Below are 26,479 nucleotides of genomic sequence, written 5' to 3'. Positions count from 1 at the left end.
GCATCACAGCCGCTGAGTCAGCATGGACCATCTCGGTCTATGCTGACGGCCAAGTTTGCAACACAAACTTTGGGTGGGGAAAAATAGGAACAGAAATTTTGTTGCAGTTAATGAGTTCAAAAATGGATTTATTGTCCAAAAGTAGTGTCAAACGTCCAATTTGTGCCAATACTCACATAAAAAGTCCAACAAAAAAGGTTCAGTTGCTCTGCCCCCTCCCACTAAATTATTTGACTAATGGCTTATTAGGGCCTTAAAAAAAGAATTAAAACATTGCGGTCTTTTTATGGGGATTTGGCTTTTAGTCATAAAAGGAAAGTAAATGTCATGTCTGGAATCATAAGAAAAATTGCGATTACGCATTTGATAAGCAGTAAATTTGGAGGGTTTTATTGACTTATTAGTTTTATGAGATCACTTTTTTCTTTTTCTTGTGCATTCATTCAGTTGTGTGTGCATACTTGTACAACTATGCACACATAGGAAATGAGTGACATGCGAATTAAAAACAAGTTAAAAGAGCAACCAAAACTTTTCTTTTTTTTATTTCTTGCTATTTCCTGCTCTCATCCTTTTCTTTCCCCATTTCGTTTTTTTTCACTCAAATGTGAGACAGGGCTTGTACTGTATGTGACAACAAGAGTAAACCATCTCCTTTTTTATTCATTAGCTTGTGTTTTATTCATACGTTTCTATTTAATCTATTGATCTACAAGGGTTCTCTGCAGACTGTACTCCCACTCTGGCTTAGGAGTGTGAGCACAATATTGAATGCACCGCGATGCGTAGCAACAATGGGGGCTGGCGAGCATGCGTGCGTATGTGTGTGTATGTGCACGTGTGAAATCGCTCCTGAATTATTGAGTTTACAGCAGACGTGTGGTAGGAAAGTTATGGTAATACTTAGCTACCTTCATCGATTGAAAATCGTGGAATTTGGTGGGATTCTTATAGGAGTGCATTGTGCTACCAACTTTTTTTCCTTTTCAAACGCACATTTGTGCACACAGAAGTTCAGCCTCAAGCGATTCAAAACTGCAATGATTGCATATTGATATTTACTGCATTGGTCCAGAGGCTGAAGGACTAAAGATATATATATGTGTGTGTGTGTGTGTGTTTGACTGGATTTGTCTGAATCACCTGTGGGAATATTGGAATTTAAAATGGTGTGTGTGTGCGTGTGTTTGGCAGTCTGGGTGGGAGATAAAACTAGGTTGTTCTGTGTGTGTGTGTGGCAGCATACAGTAGGTGTGCTGTTGACTTATGAATGAAGCAGAGATGGTGGGGAGTGACATGCTGAGGTGGGCCATTAGTGGCGTAGGAATCCTACATGCTTGCTACCTTGACGCTGCTCTGCTTCCTCACCTCTTATTCCCTTTGCTGTTTTATGCATGAGTCTTTATGAATCTCGTGATGTAGCTGAGTGTTAGAAGAAGAGAGGAGTAAGTGAGTAAATAGTTGTGAGCCATTTTCAGGCAGAATTAAGAATCTTGCTGCTTTGCTTTGATTAAGAAATATTTAAAAAAGCCAAAATTTCTGCACAGCAACAGATTTTCCTTTTTTTATATATTACCAAAGCACCTTATTATTCAAATTTGACAGAAATTTTATTTCCTGTGTTGTGACTAAAATTATCACCGTGACTCAATAAGAACTTTAATCAATAACTAGAATATGAACTAGATAGCAGGTAGATAGATTGACAAGATGGGCACACACTCTCAGCAAACAAGCCTGGTAGGAAATCAGAGACTAGACTGTGGCTTTATGATATGTTACAGCTGCAGACAGACTGCTAGTCCCAAGGTCATCAGGTCATCTGGGTCACTGCTGTTGGAGAAGCCAATACATACTTCCACACACAGGTTTCTGACTTGTTGTCACAGTGAAGACCAAACTGTCTTAACCCTCTCTGACGTAAGTGCTCCGAGGGTACAGCTAGGTCAGCTTGTGCCTGTGTGTGTGTGTGTGGTTCAAACTGATGACAGTGTGCTGTGCACAGGTAAACAGGCAGAGGAAATGACCCCTTATTTCCAGGCTCAATTTGCCCCCAACAAGAGGCCATTGGGGAGATGGAGCTCAGTAGGAGGTAAAGCACTCCAGTCTTTTTTTCCCCTTTTCTTCTTCTCGTTTCTTGTTTTTCGTCTTAAAAAATATGAAAAAAAATATGAAAAAAAAACACTGTGTCATCTTGCTTCCACCATTGTCCTCAATAATAGCGGAAAACTGCCTCCCCGTGTACCAAGGCGAGATATGATGACCAAATATAGACTTCCCATCGTCACAGTCCGATGGGCAGATTGCGACAGTGGGGCGCCTATTTTTTGGTCACTGTCATTTCTTGGGGAGAGAGGATGTGATGTTCTGCAGGTGGGCAGTGTTGGCCCTATTATTTCTCTGTATCCTCTTCCAGCGATGATAGGAGAACAAAGTGGGATTGTGTTTTTCAAATGTCACAGCGTTTGAAAATGGGGAGCGAGTCATGATCAAAGCCGAATGGCAGAGCAAATGGCAGCGCTCACTTTTTAGAACCAAGTTGAGAACACAGTGTCAAAGTTAAACGGTTTTTCTTTATTCTCTGGTGCTTGGTGCGTGGTGAATTTGTGATTTTTTTTTTTGTTGTTGTTACCACTGTGTGTTGTTGTTTGTGTCTGTGTGCGGAGATTCTTTTTTATCTGAAATCTTTTTTTCCTGCTGTCGTGATTTTTATAGTTTAGTTTTTTGTGTTTGTAAATATGGCTTTTATCAGTTTTTCTGCTAAGGCATGATGACATGAAAGATTAGATTAAAAAAGATCTACATGATGTCATGCTTTAGGACTTTCTGTGTGTGTGCGAGTGTGTTGTAGTGAAGTTTGTGGTACAGAGTTTTCAGTGGTTCTGGTAACAAAAAAAAAAGTAGAGTCATTCAGTGTTCAGCTAACATTAACCCTAGTGCTGGACACAAGGCCTGTGTTGACACACAGATTTATGTGCAACCCCGGCTGTGTCCGTCTGCTTTTGTGTGTGCCTGTGAGCAAGCTCTGGTCAGCTTTCTTTGCTGAAAGCAGATGCGTGGAGTAAGTGAGTCATTTATTTTATGAGATCTGTATTGTTGGAAGTTGGGCATTTCCCAAAAGCCTGGGCGTTCTTTCCCTCCGTTTCTTTCCCTTTATTCATCTCAGTCTTTCTGCCAGCTTCATTTAAACAGGGGAATCAATATTCATCCGTTCCTTCTTCGGTTTTTTACTCGAGGCCAACATTCTCAGCATATCTCCATCACTTCTGAGCATCACAAATCACGGCCCAAATTGGCTGTTCTACATTATTTTTTACCCTCTTTCGCAGAAATCAAACTTGAGAAGAGACGATTGGGGGCCCGCTCTGACTTTCAGGAGCCTGTAAAGCAGGAAATAATTGGAGACCCATTCTCCCAGAAACACGCCTCTTTTAAAACTTTTTAGGGTTTCGGGGGTGTTTGCACTGAAGCCCCATTTCAAATAGCCTTCGTCGCAGCCACCTGGCAGTGATCACAAACGTGTTAAACCCTTCCCAATCCAGATGATGACATGATACATCAGCGTGATCAATGATGTGTTAAATGGAAATTGGCTGCTCTACTTTGGTTGGTCACAGTGAAGGAGACGAGGGCCTGTGCTAGCTGAAGTTCTCCATGTAAAATGCATCTACCTGAAGATTTACTTCTGCTGCACGCTGAAAGATGTAGCATATAACAAGAACAGGGATTTAGCCTAGCAGGCTGGACAATGAAGCCTGCATGTTTCTCCAGTAGCGCTTGAGGCTTACTCCAAAAGTATGGCTTCCAAATCCCTAAAGATTTTATATGTTAAAATGCTCGACATCAGACAGAAACCAATATTTCTACAGTGTGATACATAAAAGGATTGTAAAAAAGACTGTATTTATCTGTTTTTGATTTGATTTTGATATTATCAATGATAATAATAATAAAAATACAAAGAGGTGCAATTTCAACGTGGTGTTCAGAAATCAGTGTGAAATGTGATGGTGTTGGTGATGATTCCGTGTTTTAAATATAGTCTGTGATCAGTGCTCTATAGTGTTTACATTCAGCTTAAGTTACTTATTAACAAAAGGAAGCAAGCCTGGACTTATAGAGGCGGTAGTTGAGAATAAAAATAATGATAAAATACCACAATTGCAAATAAAGTCAATTGCAATTGTGGTATTTGTTTCTGTGTTTATTTCTGTTGAGCCATGTTCAACCCTATTTTTAGGAAGTGGGAATGATGGTTAAATACTTGTCTTGATTTATGATACTTCTTTCGGCATACATATAATAATAGATGTTGCAAGTAGAAGAAAAGGTCTTTTTTTTAAATTAGATGTGTTTTATAAGTCATGATTTTCTTTTTGCTCAATAACAGTGATTTAAATTTTATTTATTTGCTAACTTGTATGTTAGGTATATTGACTACACAGCAACCCTAATTTGGATGAGTGGCAGAAAATAGAAGGATAGATTGATGTATGGGGAACAGGCTGTTGAGAAATTGTGGAAGAAATCCCCTGATTTCATCTTACTCCAACTTACCTTACCTGTTACTGAATTCAGCCATAAAGAAATCAGGAAACTGTGGAAAAGCTCTAAAAATCCTAAGACAAGAGACTATTGAAATGTCTGGATCAACTGGATCATGCATAGGTTTCCTTTAGGTTTCCATAGCTACCTTTGGAAGCTTCTTAAATGCCAAGGAAAATGTCAGCAGAGCCCAAACCAACGACCGACAGACATTTGTCCTTGTCTTGTTTTTCCACCACCTGTCTCTCCAGATTTGAAGAGAGGCGCTGAAGGGCCTTCAATGTCCTTGCCGCTTCTCTCATTCTGCATCTGTATTTTTACACATGTAAAACAAGAAACCTTCTTTCCTTTGTTGTTATCATTTTTTTCTTCAGTCTAGAACTCAGGGGCAGACTCTCCACTGTATTTGCATGATTTGTAAATTAAAAAGCCAGGCCCCTTTTTTTTTATTTGCTTGGACCTGCCATGTTGAAGCAGATTGGCTGTCAGTGGAGATCAGAGTCCTGCTTAGCAGAGTGAATACACAAGGAAAGCTAGTATTGCCCTGTTGTCAGACATGATGGGAAGAAAAGGTGCGGGTAAAACCAACAAGCTGTAATGGAGGCAGAGTGATTAGGCACGGCAGAAGCACTTGTATGCATGTAGCATATTTTCATTTCTCTCTCACTTATGCCTTTCATCTCAAACGCTTACTCTCTTTGCTCTGTCTCTTTTTCACACTTCAGCTCCCCTTCAGTTGTCTTTTTGTGTTTCTTCTTCTGTCTTTTTCCTTCTCTCTCACTCTCTCTCTTTCTGTCATGTGCACAAATACTGAGGCGATTATTTCTGGCAGGTTGGGTGTGAAAGTGCGCTATGATAAACATGCTGCCGTGGTTATTAATTTTGAGTAATGGCAGTGTCAAACTCCAATGCCTTGATAAGTATCGAAGATGGAGAAACATTTGTGGCGCGGCGCAGAGACACAATGAAGGCAAGCAGCTGGAGCTTATAGACTACAGCAGCATGAGAGCCGCTGTTGTATTCAGGCACAGATCCAAGATTAACAGCTTCCTGCACCTCTCTACATACGTTCTGAAAAGTCAGACCTTTGACTGACTAAAATATATACTGTAAAATTAGTTAAATATATTCCAGCGCTTGCGTCTGATCTTCCTAGTAGATGATGCCAGGTCCTCCTGCTACTCCAGGCTCTTTAGTGTTATTGAAATGAAGTTATTTCTGGATGCCATGAGATTTAATTGGTGATACGCCACTAGACAGCTGCTGAATGTTAGGGTCCTTGAGTAATCTTTGACTTTTATCATACTTTTAAATAAAGTAACCTTGACTGGACTTTGCACAGGTCACAGTGGCGAGTAACATGTTGCTGAAAAGTGAGAACCACATCCCTGTTTCCCAATCTGTTGCCGTCTACATATACAGAAAATCACATTAAACCCTCATTTGAAACATTTATTCCTCCACAAATAGTAACATAGTTGCTACAGGACGGCAGTTTGACTTCAAAGTGACACAGGTCCCCCGCAGCCTTGCTTTTATATACAAATATAACCAGAATACAACCAGTTAAGAGCCATTTAAGTTGAATCCCCAATTGTAAAGACGCACGTCATAGATTGACTCACACAGGTTAATTGCAATGTAATGACAGTCTTGTAATTTATTTGCAAAGCACTGCCAATCTTTCTTAGAGTGATTGCAATCAATCTAAGTTTGCAATTGTTTGCAGACAGTTTGCCACCTACCGGGCAACCTGTGCAGTCACCTAGCGCTCAAAACTAGACAAGTATAATAAATGCATAATAAATCAGTATCAAACACTTGGTTAACTGGTGAGTTAAGTCATGCAAATCTGACATTTTAGCCATGATGTAAGACAATCTTTCAAGGTCCAAAAACATTAATTCTTGGGGCTTTGTAAGCTCATTAGATGTTAAGTACCACTTTTGAGTGCCGGGTTATAGTGTTGCATGAAATTCTAAACAGCAATTTATCTTGGCAGCGTTTAATTTACCTTCCATCCAAATGTAATCATTACATGGGGAAACCCTGCATCACACAGCTGTTCAACCACATTAGACACAGTCCTCGAAGTGCTATTATCTCACAAAATGAGTCACAAGCCCGACACAGAAATTCAGCTAAAATCCATGCTAACCAAATTGCTGACCCATGACAATAAAATTTTTGGTTCCATTTTGACCAGTACATTTCACCAGTAATTAAATTTTTTGTTCAAGTATAGGCTCCCTTTTGTCGAGCAGAGGCATTTTTTTGATTAATGTAACCTCTTACCAGTCTGGGAAATAAGCGGAAAGGACAATAGAACACAAAATATCAATTTCATTCAATACCTAATTTTGCGCGGTGATGTAAAATGTATGTAGATTGAGCGTCTTCCAACAGATGGCTGCCTTGTAGTGATCTTTGCTCATTTGATTTTCTCTCTGATCTTATTTTATGTCTTGTTTGCAACGTTGATCTAATTTTTATGCTTTTATCCAGTTCCCTAGTTCTTATGATTGTTGTGGGTTTTTAAAAATTCCCATATTATTCCCATGCTGAAGGTTAAATTTCTGTTTTCATATGTGGGATCAGTTCATGTTTGGGATATGTAATCTCATAAAACGATAAATCCAAACAGGGTTTTCTTATGGTTTTTCACACTGAATGAATTTCAGGCAGTTTGTTTGAATGGGATTTTTTTTCCCTCTTCACTTATATTTTCTTCAGTACTTTTCTCGCTTGCTCCAACTCACTTATTTATTTATTTCTGTGGAATTGTTATTCCATCTTCAAAACAGTGCCTCCCCACATGCCTGTCTCCTTTTTTTTTGCATATGCATGGAAAGTTTGGTCTGTGCCCAGACCATTGTGGCAGTTTCTGTATGCATATTTGTAGATGCCTCCCTGTGAATGAGTGCTTAACCACTTTTGGCCTTAGGGCTCACTGTCTGACTCTGCAGCAGACAGCATCTCTGTTTCTCCTCCGCAGAGAGCTGTGTGTGTTCATTCAGCTGCTGGATGTGTGGGTCATGTAAAAGTGACTTGAGTCACTCACAATCAGTGCATCAGCCGAGCAAGTACGTAACGTAATCGCACAGAAATGTTCTTATGAAGTGCTCCGCTGGCTGGGAAACAAAACGGTTGGTAACACTTCCACTGTGGAAATGCGTGGCCATCAGCGCTTTATGGGTTCTCACTGGAGGAGATGACATACTCGGTTAGAACAGGGGCACGGTGATGCAAATGAAAGGCAGTGGTGCTGAAGTGAGTCTGAAAAAGTTCACGCAGAAATAGAAAGTTCATACTGTGTATAATTCAGTTTTTTGGCAAGTCGAGTAGGTGGTTTGTGTTTGTGGAGGCTTTTGCAGTTGGGATTTCTTTGCACGAGTTGAGGTTTTTGTGGTGATGTTTGGTTTACAGGTGGTACGCAGCAGGGGGTGTGGCTTATTATAGTCATCCATACTGTGGGGTCAGAAAGCAGCCAGTATAATCTAAATGGTAAAGAGACCGCGGGGCTCTGCTGTCCTTGTTTCACCATGTTGGAGACCTGGCATTTGGCCTCTGTTTGAGGACCAAAGCTGCAATTTTCTCTGTCTTCCTCTGTTCTCTGTGGCTTCTGAAAGGCTGGGTCAGATGAATAAAACAAAAGCCATATTCAAAATGATTCTTTTGTATGCCCATCCTTTTATGCCTTATTTTTTTTATCATCAAATGAGCACATGTCCTCCTTCCCTCGATCCATCCCACCAGCGCTTTCTGTAATATTGCTCTATTCTTTCTGTGTCTAGCTGCGCTCCTTCCCTTCTTTCCTTCCTTTCCTCACTTCCCTTCTTTTACTCCCCACAGCGTTCCCCCATTCCCTCTGCCTTACACTCATTTGTGTGAACGCCTTCTTCTTACCCACAGCACATCCTCTGCCACATAAATGAGAGCAGGGAGAGCAAAGGGGAGAGCATGATGCAGGGCCCAAGGAGCAGGGTTTAATGAAGCCAGCCTAAATGAATTTACTGCTTTCCACTGAGCCGCTCTGTCCCATGTGGCGGACTAGCACCTCAGCCACTGTGTCAAAGACCCCCCTCAGCTCTGCTACCTGTTTGTCTGACACCTTTGTAATTAGCCGCCACTATTGAGGAGAGTAATTACGTATTAGAGCCATGTTCTATTAGGGGAGTCTCAAAAGTGAACATTTTTATGCAAATGTACGGAATCAGGCCCAGATTAAGAAAATTACTCAGGGTTTTGAGTGTCGGAGAAAAAGAGGGGAGGCCATTTTCTACCAAAGACCATGAAAAGAAATTGTGAGTATCGCAGCATACTAAATGGATGAAGGGGACTGTGCGTCTGTTCTGATTTGTTTGGCGGGATATCTGTGTGTGTGTCTTTGTCTCTGGGGGTAAAAGGTTTTTGCTGCGTGGCTGATTTACTATCTCCAATTGGTATTTTAAACAGTGCTCCGTGATGGGAGTTGAATAAAAAAAGTAAATTGGAGTTATTAACTGCTATTGTTGCTCACCTGTTTTGTGTTAGAAGCTCCTGGGGACAAATACAGTGCTGATTGTTATTCCTCTTCTCTCTTTTGGTATGCATGTGCTTAAGCATAGCCTCTGGAAAGCCTGCCTAAGCCAGCAGCATGCTTGCGCACTGGAAAAAAACCTGCTTTGGGTTGCACCAGCTATTTGTAGCATGTAAAGTCTTTTTGCTTAGCAACAACAACATAAATTCAAAGTAATGTTTAAAACTAAATTGGGTCGGGCTATTAGATATTATGTAATGTTACAAAAGACAGAACAATTTGGCCTCATTAAATCCGAGCCCTGCAAGCATAACCCAAAATAATGGGCAGTCGTTGGGTTTAGTGCATTTATGTTTAATAGACTTAATCGGCCAGTTTCCTTGTTTTTTTTGTTTTTGTTTTTTTGGAACCAAGTAGTGAGGAGAGAAGCACAGCGTATTACTCTAATTATAAATGGTTGTTATAAGGAACCCCCTCCTTCTCCAGCAGTGGACATTTTCATAATCATCCTGTTGGGGAAGTCTGTTTATCAAAAGGGAAAGACACATGTGTGCATCTTGTCTATCAGCCATCTCCTGTCGGGTTGTTGAAGTGTTGAGAATCATTTATTCTGGCAGTTAGCATTAATAATACTCTCTTTTCGAGCTCCTCGCCCAAGACAACCATAAGTCTTCTCTTGTTTTACAGATTTTCGCACTGCTTCATTTCTGCAGTAAAGACATCAAGAAACTTTTCAGCAGTCGTGAATTTATTTCCCCTGTGGTTGCGAAATCCTTTACACACAAGCCTTCCAAAATTCCCCCAGATTAGATTCACTAACAAATCACTTTTAGGGCTGACAGAAAAAAAATAAAATGCAAAAAATCTGAAAAGAAACAAGCAACTGTTTTACCTTTCACCCAGATGTATAATTAAGAGTTAATGCAATTGATAAAATCATTAATAGCTAAATAGTTCTATGTGAACAGTTAACTCTGATTCATACTGGACATATATATATATATATATCTATATAAATAAATGCATATATGTGTATATATATATATATATATACTTTTTGTATTTGTGTTTGCTCTCTCAGATTCTTCTTGTGTTATACTGTATAAATAACCATATACAGTGGTTTTGCTTTCAACTCTCCCTAAAAGCCTCAAATCATTCATTTAGTTCTGCTAGATGCCAGTAAAAGTTTTTGATGAACAAGATCTAAGATGTAAAAGTCATAAAAGGTTTCGATAGGTGATCTTGTGGATTCACAGTGGCAACTGTCTTTGCGTGGTCTCTCAGTCTCAGACTCGTACTCTCAGTTAGTGCACTTTTAGAGCTTTTTGACGAAAGTGTTGGTTGGCTGTTGGCTCTCCATCACTCTCTGCACTCTCAGTCTGACTTGACTGAGTATAACTGAAAACCACTTTTAGCTGAGGTATAACCACTTCTAATGCAAAAAACTTTTAGACTTTGAAGTTTTTTGCATTAGAAGTCCCCGAGTCCCCAGAAAAACACCGGCTATGTTTGAAGTGGACAGATGAACAGTTAATGGGATAAGTGACGATCAAACTTACATATTGTCTAGTCAGTTCGTTTAGTTAAACAACAGCAAGTAATTACACTCATTAACTCATTTTGCTGCTTGTTTTGTTATATACATTATATCTCCACTGGTTTCCCTGTTATTTTAAAACTAGGTTTCATCTCATGAAGACCTGGTACATAATCTGTTCTGATGAATGTCAGATATATATGTAAAATTTGTGCAAATGTGCCTGCATCTGATCAGCACGTGGCCCAACCAACTGAGGACTTTGCAAATAGAAAAGCTGAAACTGCTCAAACTCATCTCCCCTTTCGATCAGTCAGGGTTAACCTGCCCCAGCCATGACATATGGCTTGTCTGGTTTGATCAGGCCGTCAACTTCTGAACCTCAAATTTAATGTTCAGCTGGAGTAGAACGGTGCATAAACACCCTCCAGATACCAGACCCAAAAACTGTGGGAAAGCTGCTTCCCAATTTCGGTAGTAACGAGTTTGAAAGTTGCCTTTGCTGTCATTTAGTAAAGCTCAAGCTGTACAGTATGTGTGTGTGTGTTTGCAGCTGTTTATTTTCTTGTTTTCTTGTGTTACTGACAGATGTTTTCTGGGGTCTTGCAGAGATGATTTTGAGGCCAGTATTTCTGCTTTCTGATCAGTCTGTGGGTAACCACTAGACTTAGTTTGTGCACTTTCTAGTATCAAATGTTCATGTTTCTTTGCTAAGGCCAACGGGAACTGACCTACTGACTTCAAAATAAATTTGTCTTTTGTGTTTCCTTACCGAGAGTTCCAATCACAAGGTCGGAGACGAGATGCCATCCTGGCATTAGAAAGAGATTTGGTTTGTTTCCAAAGGTCAAAGCCGGGTCTTTCTTGCTATTCTGTAGAGACTGTGGCCTGGTAATAGACTCTTTAAACACTGTCCTGCACTTTTAATGAATATTCTGCAGTTATTGGTTGCATCTGTAGTTTCAGGTGTTCACCCTCAAGTTAATATTTAACAAATCTCGAGCGATAAACATCTTTCACGTTTAAACGTTTACTTTGTTGGACTTGAAGAGGTTTTGGGCTTATCTGATGGTCAGCTCTTATAGCGTGCTAAAGCTCCTGTGTTTTTTCTTTTTTTTCGCTGCTGAAATTCTGCTTCCATTACCTACTAAGCCGTTGTCAGATTGCAGGGCTGTGAAGCGGTCCCCTATCACCACCGGTAACAGTGGTTTCCAAGTCCCAGTCTATTCAGCTCACGCCACCACCCTTCAGAGACTGGTAATAACTATTTGCTCAGGCTTATACATTCTCGTCCCCTGACTTACTTTTTCTCTCCATGTTTTCTTCGCTCTCTTCATTCATCCTGCTCTGTTCACTGGATCCATATTTCCTTTCCTTTTCTTCCAACCCTTTTCCCCTTCCTCACTCTCCTTCCCACCTTCTCCAGTGACATCTTTCCTTTCATCTAAGCAACCAGTATTTAAACTCTCCTCTGCTCCAGGGTCTTGTCATATTCCCTAGAAGCCAAACACTATTAAAAGAGGTCTATAGACCCTGTAGCAAGTGTGTGTGTGTGTGTGTGTATAGGTGTGTGCATGTATTTGTGCAAAAACTATAAATTTTTTGGCCGGTTTTCTTAGTGTGAAAGCTCAACTCTGTGGTAATAAGTGTATGTATCCACATTGGTGTATCTCTCTTTTTGATCCTACGAATCTTCAATAAGATTGTGAACTCTGGTGGGAAATCTATTGGCAGCAGATTCGGAAGATTACGGAAATTCTGCCTTGTGGGAGGCAGTAAAAAGTGGTTGTGGTGGGGAGTAAGAGGGGCTGGAAGAGCTTGCCATAACCCTGAGAGAGTAAAAATATGAATAGAGTGTGGTGTCGATGACCTTGTGGAATGAGGTTTTGTGTCCCTTGCTCGCTTTGGTTAGCCAAATGGGAAAACAGTTCAAGTGTTTGCTGAAATGCACACACACTCTTACAAATACCCAGATGCTGTACAACCAAAAGTAGAAAGAAATGCACTCTGTCTGCGCTTCTTGTGCACATGGTTCAATTTATATAAATACGCACATTCTCAAAAGGCCTGCCCAACTTTACTGTCAGAGAGATGAAATTTACTCTGAAAGTAAAACACATAGTGTCAGTCTGGAAGTTTATGAAGTGAAGATTGACTAGTTTAGGAGTTTTATTGTCATTATCTATTGATTCATGCTTGTCTTGTCGATAGATTGAATGTAAAACAATATTTTCCTGGACTCCACTATTGTCTTAGTTTGGCTTGGTTTTTTTTTGTGCTTTCAGAAACTAAAAGATTAAAACAAACTCTGTATAAACAGACAGTTTGACGCACAGCCAAAGCTTTAGTTAAAGCTAGAGTGACAACACGTTTTTGGCAACCATGGTTTAAAAAAAAAAAAAAAATCCATAGTAACCTTTAGGCATATTGTAATTAGGTGGTGAGAAAGGGAACTGGATTCCCGGGTGTCCTCTGGGCTTCCAGAATGTGAATGGAAATTTAAGCCAATCACAGGCCAGAGCTGGTGGCCATCCAAAAAGTCTGGATAAGAAGTAAGATGCAGCGGTGCAATGGGTCAGAAAATGTAATTTCACCTCAAAGAACAGGGTTCAGATCTGGTGTAAAGCCAAAGTCTAGCATGTCTAAAGCAGATGTGTGTGTGTGTGTGTTCATGCTTGCTTCTTGGGAGGGGCTGAGAATACAGAGGGGAGAGCTGTAGGAGCAGGGTAGTAGATTAGAATATATTTTTTAAATTATTATTCTTTAAATTTATGTTTTGTTTTTGGTTTTTTTTATTTTATTTTTTCTTTCTTAGATTTCTGAGTTCTGCTGTTTTAACTTCTTTGCATACTTCATGTAACAAACATGCTTGAGCTAAATGTAGCTAATTTGTGATTGATACATCGTGAAATACTTTCGATTATCAGATATCTTCATGACTTGCCTGGACCAGATGTCTATTTAGAGAGATAGAAACCGAGAGAGAAAGACCTGTTTCATTAGCAGATTGAGCGAGCTATAATGTGATGGCTGGTTGAGATGGCTACTTAAATGTGATAGGCCATTAGCTATTCATTCCTTCTCCACTATTAATGCAAGGTATGGAAAATGCAATCATGCAAATCACTCTTCGATCAGAGCTTTTCATGGAGGAATAAATGCTGACTGCATGGAGGGGAGGGTGTGTTAAGAATGGGTAGAGGACAAGTCTTCCATTCTCCAATTTCTCTCCGATTTCTAATCTCATACCTGTCTTTGTTCTTACTCATCTGCTACTACCACTTCTGTTTAATTTAAGGTTGTTATGATTTATGGGTGATATGTCATGGCATTGGGAAATAGACTTGACGGTGGAGTTTTTAGGAGACTTTTTCTTTTTTAATTCTCACCTTCAGATTTCAGCTATTTTACTTACAATTTTAGGTATTTAGGATACTGAAGGAGCCGTATGTAGTGAGTTATAGAATGGATTCAGTGTTTTATGTCCTTGTCTTTATAACCAGTGATACTGAAGACCTTCGAATGCTTCTGAGCCATATAAGCCCCGTAATATTAAATATCAACATCACGCCGTGAAATGTATAATTTTATATATCTGAGACGTTTGACAGACAGCACTCTTAGCTTGGGTTTGTTTAGTTTTAATCATTTTTGTAGAGCAGAGCAAAATCTGTCGGATATGATTTCAAAATTGGGAGTTTCATGCAGTTTAATGCTGCCCTCTTACAAATGTCAGGTTAAATTCTGCTGTAGTCGATCAGATTTGTTATTTGTCTAAAACACTTACTCAGATTGTCTTTTGGCCTGCGTGATAAAACACAGTCAGCTAACTGATTTGAATGAAGGGGCGAGACAGAAGTGATCTGTTAAAAACATAAAGAAAGCAGCAACAAATAAAATGCAGGGTCCTCTGAGGCTTTAAAAAAAAAACTCCAAACAAACCATGAAACCAGGATCATTGTAAGACAGCGTGTCAAAATACTCCACTAGCCAATCTGTGCAGTGATTGATGCATTGATCTGGCTCTGCTTCTTAGATCATCTTTCGCCTGAACTCCAGACAGTGTCAGATGAATCAAGCCAGAACACAGCTGCCTTTTTCCATGTGTAGCACATAAACAGGAGGGTCCTCTGCAGACACATTCTCACCTCAGGAAATACTCTGTTTGATTTGGCTCTATGTGAATTCACCTGAAAATTTCCTGCACTGTTCTCACATGGGCGCAGTCTGACGCCACACAAAACTTTGCACCAAGGAGCTGTAAGACTGCTCAGTGTCTGATCCAACGCAGTTGGACATTTGCATTCTCGCACACTGGTCCTCGGGGTAATGTGGAGAAAGTTTCAGGGAACATGGCTATCGTCTCACCTGTATCATAATCAAAATGTTATGACCAACAGAGCTGTTTGCATTGTTTTAACTCGGGGGTTTATTTAGGCTTCAATGTCTGCTCACAGTTGAGTTATTGCTTAGAATAGTGAATATATACTCACTGGCCACTTTGTTAGGCACGCCTGTTCAAATGCTGGTTAATTCAAGTATCTACGTATGGCAGCAGCTTAATGCATTTAGGCGTGCTGTTCAAACTGAGCATTCGAATGTGTAAGAAGTGTGATTTAGGCAACTTTGAATGCAGTGTCAGGCGGGCTGGTCTGAGTGCTTCAGAAATTGCTGATCTACTGTAGATCAGTAGAAAAAGAGAAAATATCCAGTGAGAGGCAGGTCTCTGGATATTTTTCAGAGAAAATTGGTGGGTGCTGCTCTTGGCGGCTAAGAACAGGAAACTGAGGCGACAAATGTGGATGATAGGGGCAGAATTTGGTGTAAACAACGTGAAAGCATGGGTCTCCCTGCCTCGTATCAGGGGTTCAGTTTGGTGGTGGCGTAATGGTGTGTGGGAATATTTTCTTGGCTTACTTTGCCCCCCTTAGTACCAACTATGTATAGTTTAAATCCCACAGCCTACCTGAGTGTTGTTTCCGGCCATGCCCATTCCTTTATGACTTCAGTGTAAGCACCTTCCATCATCTAATCACTGCTTCCAGCAAGATAACAAGCCATGTCACAAACATGAACACGACAATGAGTTCACTGTGCTTCACAGTCACCAGATCTCAAGCCAGTAGAGCACCTGTTGGATGTGGTGGAACTTGAGAGAGATTTGTGATTTCGATGTGCAGCAAATGAAGTCCGCAGAGTCACATTTTTCCAGGATCTTGTTGAGTCTTGAAGGCCAAAGGGGGCGTAACCCGATTGGAGCAGGGATAGCTCAGTAGATAGAGTGGTTGAGCAAGGTACCGTCTCTACACACTGCTCCCCGGGCGCTGGATTGGTAGCTGCCCACTGCCTCACTGAGTGAATGGTTAAATGCAGAGGACTACAAAATTTCCCCCATGTGGGACTATAAAGGGTTTTAAATAAATAAAAAATACTAGCAAAGTGTAACTAAAGAAAGTGGTCAGTGAGTGTATTTCAGTTTTACTCTTTAAAAAAACCTAACAAAGAAAGTTAATAATTTTGGTAGTGGTTAAATGAAAGTACTGTATAGTAATGCTACTTTATGTCCACCTCTCATAAAGACAGATGGACACTGTGGATGAACGTATTCAAATTTAAAGTACTTTAAAAAACAAAGAAGTCAGTTTATCAACTTTAAGAAACAGCTAAACCTTAACAGTATTTTGTCTCCTAAAATATCCTAAAAATAGATGCTTTAATAATTAAAATGTAATAATTAATAAAAAAAAAAAAGAACAGCAGCAGAACTTAAACATAACATTCCAATGTAAATGTACAAGGCAATGATCTGCTTGTTTATACTTGATTAAATTAAAACGTTGCTGATAACTTAATCTAACGATAGCATACTGCCCAAAATCTGCCTCTTAAACCTTGCACCGTTTTTGCACGAGTCCACTTCCTCTTTAATATACTGGGTGAGATATGGTTCTCCTTGGATAGTCACTTTGAGCAATTGAACCTGACAGTGAATTTCCCAAAAATACTTTTACAGCCTCTTGTAAAATACTTCATCAGGCCTCAAAATTGTTGATTAGCATATTCACCCCGGATAGGCTGCTGCGGTACACTTTAAATTAATAAGCCACTAACTGTACAACATTTCATGAGCAAAAGAGAGAGAGAGACGGCGAGACAGAGAGATGGATGTCTTCTGTGCCACCTTGTGAAATATGTAATACATCTTCATTTTAACGGGTGTTGTAAATGTCAGGCCACAGATATTCTCTTAATGAAAAGATCACGCTGTGTCCGAACGTTGACAAATGTATCTGGTTTGAGCTGAAAACGGAAGAGTCGTCTCCCAGTTCCGACGACTTGAAGCGTTAACAAACTCAAGCTGCCCTCTCCTCCTGTGCATCAAGTTGATCAGTTTCAGATTAAACCTTGCCGCATCATCTGCCGTCATGGTTGTCTTACTCACTTGTGTGGCCGGCGGTTAAATGTTGGGTGGTGATTAGCGTTATAGTCTGTAACTTCAGTAGCATAATCATGGACACAAATCCACAATTAAATCACTTAATCCAACATTAAATTGGCTTCAGATCAGGGCTGTGGCCCAAGAAACTTAATTGGGCTTTGAGCATGAAATAAGCTTCTTTCGCATGATCCAAGGTTGACCATGAATAGCAAATGTCACTATTCTCCCTTGATTTTTTTAATGTGCTTTGTCAAAAAAGACATGGTTGCTAAGCAGCAGAGCTAGCAATAGTCAATATATTCAACCTCCCATCTGTACCAGAATCTGGAAAACAGACAGATGTTGCAACACGGTTTGAGTCTGCACCCCTTTGTGCTGTAAGTGATTTGGCTGACCCTGAAGTAAGGCAACATGCATTTCTGCAAGTATTCAGTGTGCTTCATTAATTTTGTTGGCTGTGTGACGTTTTTTTTTTTTCTTCCTGTGTCACTTTTCATTCTGGGAGGAAAAAAAGTAAAATCAAAGCTCATTTAATCCTTACAGAGTTGTTAATTTGCCTAATTGTGTGTGTTTTACTACTCGTGAGTGATAGATGAAAACCTAGTATGTCTAATTTCTATTATTAAAAAAAAATTGTATGTGAAGAAGATTTTTACAGCTCTCGGAAAATGATAGATGTCAAAAAATATCTACCGCGCCTCCTTCCTTTGTTTCCCTTCTCGTGTTTCAAAAACTTCCAGAAGTTTGAGCACATGGTGAGTTTCGTTCGCAGCCTGGAGCTGCTAATGTGGGCTGCTTCAAAGCTGTATCCAGCATGCAGGACTGTGATTGCAGAAAGGTTAGCATGGGTTTGAGGATTTGAAAAGTGCTAGATAGCGCAGGCTTCTGTCAGTTTGCTCTCAAGCCCGCCAGCAAAATGTTCCTTCTGCTCTCCGTCCCACGGTTTTATGCAAACTTACAACGATGTCACTGACATCAATTTACCCCTAAAAGCTGCACCGCACCGCGCTATTACAGAGCGTTCGCTGTCTCACCACCTCCTCAGGGTAACCGAGAACAGGGAGAATATAAAGAATCAGCATATAGATACAGTTTTGTTTTTACCCCCCACTTTACAGCACACAGGTGCAATGCCTTTGTTATTATGTGCATCCAGACCAATTTACGTTATGGTTTTATACTCCACTGATCATAAACACAGTCTCTTCTTTTCCTTTACACACATTTCTTAATGTAACTTCCTAACAGGCCTGCTCTCCACAGTGGGGGAAATTAACAGGATGTGAATAATAAATGAGATCTTAATTGATCAGGGTTCTGTCTAAACAGATTGTATAGCTGCGCCCTTGATATTCATATGTTGAGTCAAATAAATCAATGCATTCAAACTATGGGAAAGTTTGAGAAACAGATTTCACTTTATTGAACTGTTTAGTTCGTGATTTTAGAAAAGTTTAGAAAGTTAGACAAAACTAGACTAGACAAAAAAATATAATCAATAATAACCATTCAATATATTGTAATTCAAGTTGTCTGAGAAGGAACTAGGCTGTTGCACTCCCCCCTAGAGTCTATTTTCAGACTTCAGAAAGTCAGTGATAGGGGACTGTGACCAATCAATGTCTTTTTAGGTGAGCAATACACAATAATAATTTAAAGTAGTTTGAAAAAGTTCACATAACAGATAAATTGAGGTGGTGCAATGCACTAAGTACAGAGGGGCATTTAATGAGGAGGAGACATGGCACCGAAAGAACCCTGGGTAAAAACAAACAGGTTCTCTCCCTATTTATCCAATGTGGAAGATTTAAAGTGGGGGAAAAACAGATCATATTTTTATGGTGGAAAAAGAAATGCACAAAATGAGCAATTTAAAAAAAACAAACAAACCCTGTAACTTGAGTCAAAGTGTCATTTTTTTCCTGTTTATGTCTCTGTTAAATCATGCAAATGGTTGCCAGAATTGAATTTTGCTTTATCATGTGAACACAAAAATGTATTCTAGAAACTGGACATGTGAGTGACAGAAAACAGGAAAAGCAACACATTTACTTGCACATTTTCTCAAGTGTGTCTGCTGAGTGGGTCCCACATAACCGAAGTGGGTAAACAAAATAGGAATAGCTGAATATGACCGCATCTAGGGACTCAGGTTTGTGACATCCTGTTTGTGTATTTCATAACCCCGGTCTGCGCTGTTGTGGCAGGCTTCGTTTTATTGTCATTTTACGGTGCTCTAGTGTTGTTGTCGCCGTTATTATTTTTGGTGCCTAAGAGCTGGCCTGCATTAAAGCTGCTTTCAAGCATGTTCATCCATCACAGAAAGGGAGAGAGGCGGAGGGACGCAAAGGGAAAGAAACGGCAAGAGACGGAGAAGAGTGAGAGGATGGACAAATGCGGAGACTGCTAATGGCTTTATTGGAATGATACCAGTTATTAATTATGCTGCCCTCACTTAAAAAAGACAGATTAAAAAAAAGAGAGGGTGAGTTAAGGGAGGAGAGCAGCTGCAATCTGTAACATGCTGTCTCAACTAATAGCTAGAAGTCAGCTTTTACTGATCACTGGATGGCTCTTTCCTAATTGATGGGGATGTGTGTCAGTGTGCGTGTGTGTGTCTGCATGCTGCTTGTGTGTTTCCTTGCCCTTCATTTCCGTTTTCGGAACGTGAATGTCTGTTTGTCTTCCAGTCGCGCGTGTGTGCTGTAAATCTAATCACTCCTAGTGTGTGGTAGCGTGAGTGGAAGGCTAATATTGTCCATGTCACCAGTCTTACCCGGGCATGTCAGGAGGCCCTGTCCTTGTCCTCTTCCTCTCTTAACTCTGTCCATCTGTTCTTTATCCTCTGCAGGAGAGGCGTATTTCCTCTTCGACCAAACAACTTTTGACAAAGTCAGATATCATGAAAGCGTGGCACTCGTCTTCTCTCGTTTCTTATATTTTTTCCCCCTCATTGTACGTGGAGCTCTAAGGTAGCCCTTGAACGTTTTTGTTGGAGGAGGGCAGAGTATCAGGATTTCCCACCTCTTGCTTTACACTGAAGCTTTAAACACATACTGGCACCTGCCAACACACACAAAAAGTACAGATGTAATCCTTGCTAACTGATTTTATCATCTCTGAATCAACACCACCAGAACTAATTTCATAGCAGCCATTTCGCTCTGTGTGCTGAATTTATTTTACGACCCATGTGCAATGCCAAACCGCTGTAAAGTGGTGAAAAATACACAGTATGACCGCTGATGGTGCCCCCCCCCTCCAGGTTTCCTTTAGTTAGCTGCTTTGGAAGCACTACAGGCCTTTGCACTAAGGCACTGAGGAGACAATGAGTGACCAGAGGGAATGGAATGATTATCATGTCTCCGGATATAGCTACTTTCACTCTGTGATTAACCTCTGGTGGTGTGTAGGGGTGTTTTACTAGGATGTGCTTGAGTGTGTGTATGCAGGTGATTGGACCCAGGGTGTAGATCTAATGGAGCCAAAGGGATGATTACGCTGAAAAGGTCAGTTTTGTCTCCTGTTGCTGCAATTAAGACACTGGAGAAAGGGAGACGGGGGTACTGGATAAGTACTGCGGACAGAGAAAGAGGAGAGAAAAAATGAAGGGAATTAGCTACAGGTATGGCTGGGAGAGAAGGAGAGACGTGAGCATTAAGACAACATCGGTGTCTTGATGGAAGCACATGTCAGGAAACATTACTTCAGCTTCAGTGTGTGTAAGTGAGCTCGAATGAACAGTGTTTGTTTAATTTTGAGCACATCTGTGACCATGTAGGTCCATTCATGCTGTTATACATTTGTACAAGTACTGTGTATCTGAATACAATATGTATGTGTGTGTGTGTGTGTTTTAAAACTTTACAGTGAGTGCTGGTATGTGAATGTTTAAACACACAAAAATACGTTTTTTGGCTTTTCTTTGAAGCGATTGCTTATTCACACACCACGTTTTTAGATCCTAAATCTCGGCCTGTATGTGTTTTCGACAGGTTGGGCCTTAATGGCGTTGTCTGGATCATGCTTTTACTCATGCACGAGGAGAAAGCAATGTTGTTTTGTACTTTAGCGCCTCTTTAGTGGTTCGAGACAGACTGTGTTAGGAGTGACACCACTCCACTGGAGATTACAACAGTTCGCCGTGTTTGGAGACAGGAAACTGATGCTTCAGTGACTAGAACAAGAATAAATTGGAGTAGATGGAAAGGAGTGTTGAACTTCAGACTACTGAGTTGCACTTCAAAAGCTCCCTCTTCACATCCTCTGCACAAAGTCATCTTTGACACGGTGTTTTGTCTGTGCATGAAGGATGTCCGAATTGGTTTCTCTTTGTCAAGGGTTGTTCTTGACTGGTTTTATGTTTAATGTTAACTACAAGGTTTGTGCTTTTTTTGGGCCCGTCTACCTTGGAGTACAACTTACAGGGGCTGAAAACTAATAAAAGTGTGAGAGCCAGGAATCCACATTGTTTGTTTGAAAATGAAATCCTTAAAACAGTTGGGATGCCAGGTTGGAGTCTAAGGTGCTGATTAAGCACTGCTAACTAAGATCTGCAGTCTAAATCTTTTACTGCCTTTCACGTTTCCTGTCAACTCTTTACTGTCAGTTGTCCAATAACAGCTCATAATAAAAGAGAAAAATTATGTGATATAAATACAATGTTGGCAGCAGTGTTACACCACACTATTAGCTGTACTTAACAGGGTCAGCTGGGATGAACTCCAGCTTGGGATGGGATCTGCGTTTTGGAGAATAGACTTGAGAGGCAGGCTACATCCTGGAGAGGCGTCCGGTTGATTACAGGCCACACACACTTTATATAGAAACACAAATTTCTTGCTGTGAGGCATCAGGCTCGATCCCGACACCACTGTGCTTACTGTGGACAATACTGCAGAGTTGGAGGTTTTCAATTAGGAATAAAAGTTTGATTTTATGATTATTTAGTTATTCATACGTGTTAAGTCACTGAAATGTTGAACTTTATGATGAAACTGAAGGAAAAATAAAAGATATCACCTGGTGTTTCAATGCATCACTGGATAAACTGTATTATTACTCTGTTTCCACATGCTTTATAACAAATGTTGGCCACCTCACCTGAAATGTTGACCACCCCCGCAAACATCATAAAAATTATAACACTTATGGTAAATACAATTAAATTAAGTGCTGGGGTGCTTTTTTTCCCACCCAGCTTGTGATGTACAGTAATGAGTGTAAGTTTGCTGCCTTCTAGATCTCTTTGTCTTACCGCCTCGGTTAAACGGTGTCCTCAGAAATAGAATTTACACGGAATATTTTCTTCTTTGTCGAACAGGTGTTTTACTCTTCAAACGAAAATCAAATGTTTTATGCTGGAAAATATTACAATGGCCATTGTGCAACTAGTAATTTAAATGGAAGATATGCCTTTTTTCATTATTTGGAGGCTTAATTGTTGCGTTACAATCTGGTGTCTGCTTTTGGTGCGTGGACAGGCAGAGCTGTGCTGCACAGCTGTGGGACTTGTGTTGTCTTCCCACTCTATCCTGACGGCGACGAGCTCATTATATCCAACCGGTTCTTCTGGGAATGTGTTACAATTCCTTGTGATGCATGTGCACTTGTGCCACGCACACATGCACGCACGCACACAGCTTTAGACCACTTGACCTTGGTTGCTATGACAGCAGCGGTAAGGCTGCACTGAGGTGTCAGTGTGTCTTTTTGACGAGTCCCGCAGGCACACCACCGCCAGCCCACCCGTTTTCTGTTTGTGTGTGTGTGTAATGATGATTAATACCTTTGTTTTGAAAGCCAACAGAGAGTTGTTGTGTGTTTGCATCTGTGTGAGCCTTTACGTTGTACGTGTGTACGCTTTTTTTTTCTTCATCTCTGTATCAGCGAGCACAGGCTTTTCCTCTGCGGCTGAACAAGCGCGTGTGTTTAGCCTGTTTGTGTGCATCAGAAGTTTCAATGCCTCATGCACTCCGAGCTGTCACTACTATGATTGTTGTTTATAGTTTTGACATCTTGCACCTTGTCCCTGTTGTTTGTCAGTGTCTTTCTGTGCTTGTGAGAAGTTTTTGATTTAATCTGGTCTCATTCGTAGCTCTGCCTCGTCTATTTTCTGTCTAACTTGTGGCCCAGCAGCACAGGTCACATTGGCTGTGAACCTGTTCTGGTTTTTAAATGTTTTGAAAAGTAGAGAGGTGGTGGCTTCATCTTAACCAAACAGCAATTAGGGTGACACCAAGAACCGTTTCTAATTAGTTGTTTACCTCCCAACCTTTCATTTGACTGTACCTCATTAACATGTTCTTTTGAAATTGGTCTTGATGTCAGAATTGCAGAGGAAAAAAAAAACATTTCACAGAGATGGTTCTTCTGTTTGGGTATGAGTTTAGGATTTTTTATGGTTGATTTAATGTTTTTATAATAGAAAACAGTGTTGAATGTTATTTTAATAGCCTTCTTTGCCTTTCATATTAATTTTCCCACGATTTATTCTACAATGACGCAATTTTCCGACTCGGATTAATCACTTAACAAACATACAGTTTCTGGGAAAAAAAGAAAGCTGTGCAAAAGAAAAATCCAATTTTAGAAAGTAACAGCTTACGTGGTGTTAGAGATCTACTGTATTATACCAATTTATTGACCCTGAACACTGTTATGTTGGGGAGAGGCCGTTTTTGTCACTATTTTGTACGTTTATGGATATAACAGTATGCTTTTAATCAGCAATTTCTGTGAATGTAAGCTCTAATCTGAATTCACCTTTTGTCTAGTTTCTCACAAAAGGAGGGTTTCTGCCAGTGCATTACAAGCCTGGTACAGCTACAAATCTGCAAATCTGTTGCCATCTACTTTACATAGAACATTAACATTCATTCATTCCTTCATATTATCTACTTAAATTCAAATTCAAGACAGAACCTCATAGATTTATAACAGAAACTCAGAAATTCCTCCACTAATTTGAGGAATATAGGATTGTATCCAGAATACAACCAAGTGGAAACCAGTCAAGTCGAGCCCTCTCCAGCAACACGTTGGTACGTTGGCCCTGAGAAGTCAAACAGACAGCAACTTAAGAAAACACCAGCAAATAGAAAAAAACTGCAAATCACGCAAATATGAATAAAACACAATGGAAATGGGGGGAAAAAACGCAGCAAAAACGAAATTAAAATAGAAAAGAAGAAGTGAGGCAATAACATGAGGGAACAACTGTGAAAGCGACAGAAACCATCCATGTGAAAGATTCCACTGAGCCATTCTTAAAAGAAGCAGAGGGTTCATCAGTGTTGTGAGGCAGAAAAAGATAAAGGTGATGTGTGTTTCAATCATGTCCATGCAACCATCCATCCATCTACCCATCCATCCATTCTCTTCCGCTTATCCTTATCAGGGTCATCGGGGGGCTGGCACCTATCTCAGCTACCATAGAGCGAGAGGCAGGGTACACCCTGGACAAGTCACCAGTGTGTTGCAGGGCTAACACAGAGAGACAGACAATCATTAACACTCACATTCACACCTATGGGCAATTTAAATTTAGAAATTAATCTAACCCCACCAAGTGCATGTCTTTGGACTGTGGGAGGAAGCTGAAGTATGCAGAAAAAACCCACGCAAACATGCAAACTCCACACAGAAAGACCTGTGGTGGAGGTGAACTCAGGACCTTCTTGCTGTGAAGGACAGTGCTACCGTTTTTTCTGTTTCCCTTGTGTTTTATTCATGTTCCATTGTGCTTGTGTGCTTTCTCAGCATTTTTGTTGGGTTATTTTTCTGATGTTTTCTTTCATTGCCATATATTTGACCTCACGGGCCCACCGTATGTTGGCTATATGTCTTCATTCATAAATTAAACGGTAATCTACTGCAAACCTTCGCCAGTCGGGCCGAGTAAGACCGAGTCAGACCACGATTGTTTGGAGACAGGTTGCTTCCCACCAGGTGACCTGTGCAATCACCTTCGAACTGGTCACTCAGAGCTTGAGGGTACTACATCCTCAATCTCTGAGCGACCAGTTGGTCACCACAGCTACCTGCAAATCGATCTCTGACTGCATAAGAAATTCAGTGAAATCACGTGGCAGCCACCGAGTCACAAAGAGGTTGTCATGCTATTTTTATTCTAGTGGGACTGAGCCTTGTTCTTCTTCTTAGTCTGGTATAGTTTGGAAAACTATAGAGAATTTTAAAAAAGGCAAAATGAACCAGCCCAATGTTGTAACTATATCTACCCACTTGGCTGAACTATGATTTAGTGCTCTTACTGATAATGCTTAAAAGTGAGAAATATACTCAGATAGTGCTGCACTAAGTCTCCACTCCCACTGACACATTGTCAAAGCACATGCAGGTTTTCTTTGTTTAGATGAAATTTTAACCATCATCTTGCCCTTTTTTTCCTCTTTCTTTTTCATGTTGCTTCTGATGTCGCTGTATTAAATCAAGGTAAGGAAACCAACACTGCATTAATCATTTTCACCAGTTTTTCTTGAACTTCTTTCCCTCAGAATTGTGCTTTATATAGCTTTGATCATTTAAGTATTTTCTGACTCCACGGTAATTAATGTGTCGACCGTTATGCATGAGAAACATGACACTGGGAAATTTTTGTTCTGGAAATATTTGAGAAACAGTTATGAGTTTCTATGGAAAGAGCCACAAAGCCTGCATTCTCTCCACCTTTTCTTGTTGTTTTTTTCGTGACTTGTTTTCTTTCTTTTCCTTTTACTTGCTCTTCTCTCTCTGTGGTCCCAGTCTTATATGGTTCATATTTAATAACTCACTTATGTTTGTTGGCCCAACATGAAAAACAGTTTTAATAGCTTCTGGACGCCACCCACTCTTCTTTCCCAGCTCTGGTCTTATATTGCTTTCTGTCTTTCTCTCCTTCTTATCCTTTTCTTCCTGTGTTCTTGTCCTCTTGTCGTCCCTTTTGGTGGCTGTGGTTCTCAGAAACAGCGAGTCAGGTAGAGAAACCAGTGTTCCTTTTCCCAGATCTGTTAGTGTGGTCACACACTGTTGTAGTCAGGTGTGACGCTCCTGTTGCCAGTTTGTCGTTTGAACCAACTGTAGCTTGCTTGTGCCATCTCAACACAGTCGGCTCTTCTGGCAAGAGAAAAATTGGCTTCTTCTTCTTCTTCTTCTTGTGTGTGTTTCAGTATTTGTTTGTATGTTTCTTAGAGAGGGAGTGCATGAGTATGTGCTTGTATGTTTTGCTGGCAGGCAGTACTGGATTGTGGAGTAGTGTGCTGGCACTGGTGAGGTCCAGTTACCCTGTGCGCACCACACCTTAGGAGGTAATGCGATTATGAGGGCAGGGACAGGGGATTTGTTCAAAGAGCATAGAGAGGAACATCAAACACAAAAAAAGATGGGATTATCAAAAGATGAAGGGGAAAAGAGGCCGTATCCCCGCCTGTCTTTTAGC

At 40.4% G+C, this 26,479-nt stretch overlaps 1 protein-coding gene across 2 annotated transcripts in view; it reads left to right on the top strand.

Annotated features, from left to right (window-relative positions):
• The window catches only part of fbxl17 (F-box and leucine-rich repeat protein 17), a 222,573-nt gene that overhangs the window by 83,575 nt on the left and 112,519 nt on the right, over positions 1-26,479 (top strand). The gene's annotated exons all lie outside the window — the stretch shown is intronic.

The sequence above is a fragment of the Oreochromis niloticus genome, linkage group LG12, assembly GCF_001858045.2.
Source record: "Oreochromis niloticus isolate F11D_XX linkage group LG12, O_niloticus_UMD_NMBU, whole genome shotgun sequence".
Lineage (NCBI taxonomy): Eukaryota > Metazoa > Chordata > Actinopteri > Cichliformes > Cichlidae > Oreochromis > Oreochromis niloticus.
Note: the sequence above shows the minus strand (reverse complement) of the source record. Positions and strands in the feature narration are given on the sequence as shown.